The sequence below is a fragment of the Mustela nigripes genome, chromosome 18 (assembly GCF_022355385.1).
Source record: "Mustela nigripes isolate SB6536 chromosome 18, MUSNIG.SB6536, whole genome shotgun sequence".
Lineage (NCBI taxonomy): Eukaryota > Metazoa > Chordata > Mammalia > Carnivora > Mustelidae > Mustela > Mustela nigripes.
The window spans coordinates 616,848-625,232 of NC_081574.1; positions in this window are offsets into that span (position 1 = coordinate 616,848).

The window sequence follows — 8,385 nt, forward strand, 5'->3', positions numbered from 1 at the left end:
CTATTAAAATATCTAATAATATTTTAATACTATTAAAATATTATTAGATTTTTTATAGCGGTGGAGTCTACCATGGTATGGGCATCAGGTGCCGGTGATGTCCCCTTCTCTGTTAATGCGAATGACGCCTGGACAGATCACCTCTGTTCAGCTAATTACTCTATTAGAACACATTTGTGAGCTTAAAATGTTTTAAAAGAGGGGAAGATTTTAAGGATTTTCAGCACACATTTCAGTACAGGTTTTACAAAAAGTTTGTCTTCACACGTAGACTGCACACCTAACAATGTTCGCTTTTTATATTTTCTGTATGATTGTGGCTCGTCTGTGTGCAAACGTATCCTGGGGGAGGTAGAGCTGTGCACGGTCCCTGGAGGGTGGTGCCTGGCTTAGCTTTCGGGAAGAGTGCCACCGTGGAAGTGCAGTGTGATCATTGAGGGTGGAGGAGTGGGCACAGGACGGTCTCCCGGACATGGGCCTCCCCCTGACGTCCGTTCCTTGAATGACAGCCGCTCAGTCCACCATTGCACACCGTTGTAATGAGTGTGTTAATCTGACTTCGAAGTCAGCGTGGACGCAAGACCAGTCACATGGACCGGTGTGCTCTAGCTGCCGCCAGCAGGACTGGGATTCACCGGGTACGGGTGCTGGTACTTCTTATGGCGTTGATGATGCGTCGCCGTTTTCTTGTGACACGTATGTAATGAGTGCTGATCTCTGGTGATGTCGGGAGCGTTGATGGGGCCAGATCACTCATAGAAGTTTCGGGGAGGCATAGTGCTAGCAGAGGCATCCTGGGCCCTTGTCCTGAGAGAATTCAACTTTGTTTCTGTAACAAATGACCAGAAACGTATTGGCTTAAACAACATGAATTTTTGGTCTTAGAGCCAAAAGACCTGACCTAGGTCGGTCAGGCGTCTAGCACAGTCTCACTGGGCTGACGTCGAGAGGTCTGCAGCGCTGGTTCCTTCTGGCGGCTCCTGGCCTTTCCCAGCTCCCAGAGAGGCCCACGTGTTCCCTAGTCCGTGCTGTTGGCGGCACCCTTGTCTGTGGTCCTGGGAGCCAGGAAACCGTCTCTGCTCTCGTGGACGCATGTTATCTCGGGATGGTCCCTGCACCAGAGCCCTTAATCCCATAGGCAAAGTCCCTTTTCCATTCGAGGTGCTGCGTTGGCAAATTCTGGGTTTGACTATGGGCATCGCGGGGGCCATCACTGTGTCGCCACAATATGGACGTGTCGTGTAATCTCATGCTTGGCTCTCATCATTGGAGAGTTTGTTTTACATGAATTTGAACAAAATTTCTACATTTCCAGGAAAACGTTGCAAAGTGTAAGTTTTTCCTCTTTTATCTGTGTATTTTATCTATGTCTATTTTCAGAATGTCAAAGGCTTAGCTCCTTTACCATTTTTAAAGCAGTGGAAAAAATTGTTTATTGAAGCTGATGATTCCTCAGTAGGACCTGGATGCGTAATCTTAATTTCCGCACAGTGACACATATACACACAATTAAGATGTCGTCCTCGTTAGGAACTGAATAGCGGAAGGATAGGAATCATGAGTGTGAAGTTCCAGCGAGAATTAACCACCTGCAGACACTCAGGCTGGCGAGGACACAAGCACCGTCTCAGGGTGCCGTTATATGCAGTCGTTTTGAACCTGTGCCCCCAAAGAGCTCCGTCTCGGCTGGAATCCAGGAGCCCAGGCTGAGGAAGGGGCAGGAACACTGTCGGTCGAGCGCTGCGTGCGGGACACGAGAAGGGTTTAGACACAGAGCCCAGCAGGTGCGGGACCCAGTGCTTCGGTCTGCGCGCTTTGAAGGCAAACAGACGAGCTGGAGAAAAGATGGACAGGACGGGACAAAGTGCTCCTGTCTCAGGAAGAATCTCCGAAGAGATTCGGGGCGGATCCAGGCTGAGGAGTACGTGTCTTGTTTCCCAGCACCACGAACCTGGTATTCAGGACATTGTTGTGGGAACCAACTATTTCTAGTTTAAAACAACATAAAAGGACAGTTGTCCGTTCCCTCACTGTGGACAGCTTACCTGCATTTTAACTTATATTTCTTTCGTGGAGTTGGATCTTTTTGCCTTAAAAAAAAAAAAAAAAAAAAAAAGATTTGTCCTCCTCGACCAAATCTCTGTAAAGAAAGAGCAGGTTCCAGAAACAGTGTTGGGGTCATGTCGCCGCTGTTGCCTGAGTTTCCCAGCTGCACAGGGTAGACCGCTCTTATCCCTATGGTTGTATTTGTAGTGTCTTCCCAAGTGTGCAAATGTGCTCTGCTTTATTTCTCAAAACACTTAACTTTGAGACTGAGACTTCATAAAGTCAAACATGGCCGTGATGTTCAGTGTTCCTTGTGTGTGTGTGTGCGAGTGTGTCCATGTGTGTCTGTGAGTGTGTCTGTGTCTGTGTGAGAGTGTCTGTGTGTGTTTGTGTGAGCGTAATCCTGGGAGCAGGATGGTGCCTGTGTGTCCTGTGTGTATTGGGGGTGTGTGTGAGTGTGAATGTGTTTATGAGTGTGAGTATCTCTGAGCAGGTGTGTCTGTATGTGTCTCACGGTGTCTCTGGGTGCCTGTGTGAGTGTGTACTTGGTTGTGTGTCTGGTGTGTGCGTGCGGGCGCACATGCACCCCGAGGAGGACCGGCTCTCTGATCAGGCCGAGAGCCCACGCTGAACTTGGTTCACAGCGCAGCTGAATAGTTAAATGACATAAGGAACTGGCTTAAGAGATTAGCCACTATTTTAGATATTTCAGTTTTTCTTTAGCTCCATAGAATGTCTCCTGCTTCTGTTTAAATATCACTTCTTAAATCTAGGAGCCAGCGTCTGGGGTTGGGCACATCCTGGGAGAAATCGGTGGAAAGTCAAAGCCTCGTTGAAGGGCGGCCGGGCCTGCTCTCGGGTCCGCGTCTGCTCTCACGGCTGCCCTCCCCCCGCGGCCCCTCGCCCCTTCACTCACTAGCACAGGTAACCGGCACGCAGAGCCGTGCTGGTCGTGGCGTTCACACTCGCCTCCCTGGCGTGCCTGCCCATGGCCGGGCAGCACGTCTAGTGGCTCTGCGGAGCGAGCGGCGGCACCCGCTTGGGCGTCGTCATTCTGTGCAGTTTCCGGGTGCTTCCAGCCAGCTCTTCCCACGAGCCTCAGGCGTCCCTCATGTGAGCCTGGAATTACAATTTCTCCTTCCTCCACGCTGGGTTGAGTTGCCAGACCCATGAGCTGCTTAGAGAATGATAATCAGTGTGTTTGTGATGGTGGCCGTTATCTCTCAAGTCGGCCTGTGCACCTGCTGGCTGGGGCCTTCTCCCCACAGCGGCCACCCTTCCAGTGTGTCCCCTGCTGCAGGCGACGCCCAGATCCCCGCTGCACGGTCCCCACTCTGGAACACGTGTGCACCTGCTGCGTGAGTGTGTTAGACGCAGACCTTCCTCCAGGGTGTGCAGACCCGCTTCCTTCCTCTGACGACTTTCGCTCCCAGGACGAATGGATCCCTCCTTACGTAACAAAATAAACACCTAGATTTAAAGAACCATCTGCAACAACAGAACATAACAGTAACACAACAGCTGTGTTGTTCTTAAGAACTTTTTTCTCTGGTCTTAAATTTAGACACATGGATCCCACAGACACTGTCGGGGAGGAAAGGGAGAGCGCGCGGCAGAAGCCGGGCCGGCAGTTCTTGGCGGTAGCTCGGTTTCTCAGCTAAATGTCACGGTTTCCTCATGCTTCTGGTGCCCACAGTTCTCGAAGCAGACAGGCTGCCTCTGCTGGAATCGCCGGCGCGTGATACACCTGTCCTCCTGTCCTGCCGTCTCGGCAGACCCGCAGCACTGCAGGGTGCGCCTTCCGACCCCTGGTACAACACAGTCGGCGTGGTGGTGATTTGGGGGTTTCCTCTTGTGAAACGTCTGGGCTCTAGCCGGTCACCATACACTCGTGTTTGAATTGGTAAATGTGTTTGCTGCAGTGTAGATGGCCAGTTAGAGTTCTTTTTAAAGATGTGTTTATTTGAGAGAGAGAGCAAGAGAGAGAGAGAGAGAGAGAGATGGGCACGCACAGGCCACCGGCAGGGGTGGAGGAGGAAAGCGCCAGCGGGCTCTGGAGCAGCAAGCCTGATGCGGGCTCAGTCCCTTGACTGACTCCAAGATCATGGCATGAGCCCAGAGCAAGAGTCAGATGCTCAGCCAACGGAGCCAGCAAGGCGTCCCAGTTGGTGGAATTTTGGAAGAGTCTGTGGGTCGCAGCTTCGCACGGAGCCTCCTTTGATGAGGTCTTGCCTGAAGCTCAGTGCGGAATGGCAGACATGCAGACGGGTTCGCAGGCTTGCTGCCAGGCCTGTTTCTTGTAGGTTGGTCTGCGCTGTGGGAGGAGGCCCCGCAGAGCCCTTCTGGGATGGGCCGTCACCTGCCAAGCCCGGCCGTCATGCTTCGAAGGCCGCTGAGGCCGGTGGCGGGAACAGCTCCTTGGTGACGTGTGAGCGGCTCCTTCTGGATCAGGCAGGAACGTGGGGCCTGCGTGTGCTTAGGTAATTTAAGGATGAACATATGTGATTCCCCCCAGGCGTGCTCTCCATGTCTGTCACCTTGGGCCGCCATGACGAGCGGCCACAGAGCAGGGACTCCAACAACTAGAATGTGCCGTTTGCTGTCCACGATTCGGGTGTGGGTGCGGTCTCTCGGGCCCTGTCCTTGGCTGGTGGACGGCCATCCGTGGAGGTCACGGGCATAAATGGATGAAGGACCAGCCCAGTGTGCTGTGGAGGAAGGCTCCCCGTGGAGACGGTGGACTGGTTTGCCAGAGACCGTGTCGTGGATTCACGTGATGAGACCACGTTGGTGTGTTCTGGCCCCAGATTCTCAGAGTGGTCACTGCTTTTGAGAGTTGGGGCAAACAGACAGGAGTTTCCCATAAGTGAGGGTGTTGAAAATCTCCTGAATGGCCTGGACGGGTTCAGACTTTGTGCATCTTGTCAGCATCACGGTCATGGTGATGAGGGAGATTTGGAGCGCGGTTGGTGCTCTGAGACCCGTGTGGACGTGTCTTTTGGCCACTGTGGGCTAGGCTGTGAGCATCCAGTCCTCTCTGGTGGCTGGGAACCTTTCTCTGTTACGGAAAAGAGCTTTCTGGAGGTAGTTTACCGAGACCACGTGACAAATACTGTTGTTGGCCTAATTCTAAGGAGCCGGACGGAGTAAGAACGGGGCCAGGACGACGAGCGCAACAAGCCCGTCACTTCGATGTTGACCCGGCACCGTGGGCGCGGGAAGCATCTTGTCTCTGCATCAGAGCGGAGACACAGGCTTGCCCTCGGATCTCAGAAGGGAGGCTCCCCAAGAGTCTCGAGGGGCATTGGTGGGCCGGAGGACCTGTCCCACATGGATGCTGGGTTTGAAGGATGGTCTATCTGGAGGGATGTCCTCAGAGGGCACAGCACCCCTCCGCATGCCCCTCCAGAGCCCACATGGCATTGGGACTCAGGATGGGGACCCAGGGGACAGTGGGGACCCAGGGGACAGCGGGGACCCAGGGAACAGCAGGGGCCCAGGGGACAGCAGGGACCCAGGGGACAACGGGGACCCAGGGGACAGCAGGGACCCAGGGAACAGCAGGGGCCCAGGGGACAGTAGGGACCCAGGGGACGGCAGGGGCCCAGGGGATGGCAGAGGCCCGGGGGACAGTGGGGACCCAGGGGATGGTGGAGGCCAGGGGACAGCGGGGACCGGGAATGGTGAAGGCTGGTTAAATGAGCTCCTGGCGGGTTTGCCTCTCACCTAGAGCGATGTTCCACGGAGGGAGATCGCGGCCCCTGTCAGGTGGTAGCAAGCTTCCCGGAGCCTGAAGTGCAGCTCGGTGTGACCTGGACGGACCTGGGGGGTGGTTCTGGCCTCTAGCCACCTTCCGACGAGTGCACGTTCACTGGCTCTGGCTTTAAGGATGGCCCCAAGGGACCTGTTGTGTTTCTCGTGTCCCCTCCCCTGAGTGAGGGTCAGAACACCTGCTCACTTCCCTGTTGCTTTCTTCCTCTCCTCGTCGGGGTGCTCCGTCTCTGCTCAGCCGCCGCAGCTGCGCACGAGCTGGGGTGTCCTGTCCCCGCCCCACCGGGGAGCGCTTTCCTCTTCTTGGAAGGGCAAGGCCGGCTTTGAAAGTGCGCCTTGTGGCGCCAGAGTCCCCGGCCCCATCTGTGTCTCGGCACCCTCTGTGGTCACAGGGAGACGCGGGCATCGCTCGTGGGGGACTCCGTGCGCCCGCAGCTGTGAGGGGCCACCCCTCCCGCGACGGTGGGCCGGAGGACGGCGGCTGCACTCGCCAGGCTCTCATGACGTTCCTTGAGGAGGCTTTGCCGGCTCGTCCTGTGGCTCCTGTGGAGCTTGCCGTGGACCGGCCGGGCAGGCTCGCTGGAGACAGCAGGCGGGTCTGACGGTGTCTGTTTTTGGCACCCCGGAGCCTGACGTGTCAGCTTGCTGAACTGATGAAACCAGGTTCCACCAAGACTAGCAGCTCCATGTCCCCGAAGCGGCCAGGGAACAGAAGAGTAAACCTTCCCCTCCGAGGGCTCTCTTCGGATGCCTGCCGCGGCCATCACCCGCCTCCCTGACTGCATCACGGTGTGGGACGCTGTGGGGTGAGCGTCACTTTCCCTCTTGGCTTGAGGTTGAGCCCCGTCTCCCCGGTGTGCCTTGCTTCCCCAGCCGCGGATGGAGCTGGACACCCGGCGGGAATTCAGTGTGTGCGTTGAGCACGTGTTAGGAGCCCGTCCCTCTTGTGGACACGGCAAAGTGGAGGGTGCTAGAAGCTGCCCTGGCCGTGCGAGGACCCCAGCACATACCCCAGACAGACCCTGGGCATGCGCAGACCCCAGCACAGTCCCCGGGTGTGCGCAGACCCTGGCCCAGACCCCGGATGGACCCCAGACGGACCCTGGGTGCACGCGGACCTAGCACAGACCCCAGATGGACCCTGGGTGTGTGTGGACCCTAGCACAGACCCCAGATGGACCCTGGGTGCGTGCGGACCCTCGCACAGACCCCAGACGGACCCTGGGTGCACACGGATTCCCACAGGGATGCCTGATGGATCCGGGAAAGCCTTGCTGGTTCATGCTGCGTCTCCTTGTCCCTCCCTAACTAGAGTTTAGAGCTCTGAAATCCATGAATGGAAGCCTGCTGTGAATTATGGTTATTACTTTATAGTAATTCTTTCTTTTTTAAACGCTGTGTGGGCCAGGTACTTTCCCGTTTCAGTGTTGTCCAAGCTCAGACCTGTCGTGTTCAGGAGTCCCATGGCCAGAGCAGGAAACTCTCAGATTCTGGTTCCCTTGTCTTGGGGTGGCGTCCAGGCATCTGAGTGTTGGACGCTTCTAGAAAATTCTAGAGCACAGCTGGGCTTGTGAGCCAGCCCTGCACACACATAACGTGGTGGTCTTTAGGACTCGCATTTAACCTGCAGTAGACGATGTTCGATAAGCTCGCGGTGACGCATATACGTCTGTCCATCGACCCGTCGCATTTGGTGTTTGAACCTGGTGAGTCCCGCGCCCAGAAAGACTAACATACAAACAAGGTCTCGTAAATTCTCCTGTGGCGACCCCCTTGTCACTGTCCCTTTGGTCAAGAGCCTGTTCCAGAGCCTGCCGTGCCCCCTACGGCAGCCCACCCCTCTGGCCCGGCTGCTGACATTCTTCCTGGGACCTCGGGTCCGTCCGCTCCTGCGTATCCTCGACTCTGTGGCTGAGTCCTGGCCATTTGTCTCACCGGAGGTGTCTGTACGTCCCTCTTAGTACACAGCACCTTCTCTCCTGGGGCCCTTCAGCCCAGACAGCGTCCTGGAGTCCACATCCTGCCGCATGTGCTCACGTGGTACACAGGCGTGTTCCTCTGTCTGCTGTACGTTCTGGGTCCTGCAGCTGGGTCCAGAGGCTGGGTCAGGCTCATGTGCCTTCCTGCGGCAAAATGGGGGGTTCTGGTGTGTTCCGGCAACGGGGTCCCGTCACGTCTGCTGCTCTCCATGGTGTTAGTGGCAGTATGTGGTCACTGCTTATGTCCATTAATTTGCTGGAGATGAAAAAAGATAATATTTTAGTCTTTATCAGCTGTAATTTGGGATTGTCTGTGTTGAAACATTCTATTTCATTATACGATGCAACAGTTCATGTAGGAAAGACAAGATAAATGAATTATTTTTAAAGATGTATTTATTTAAAAGAGCACATGTAGGCAGAGAAAGGAGCAGAAGCCGACCCCCGTGGAGCAGGAGCCCCATGCGGGGCTGGATCCCAGGACCCTGCATCATGACCCGAGCAGAGAAAGGAGCAGAAGCCGACCCCCGTGGAGCAGGAGCCCCATGCGGGGCTGGATCCCAGGACCCTGCATCATGACCCGAGCAGA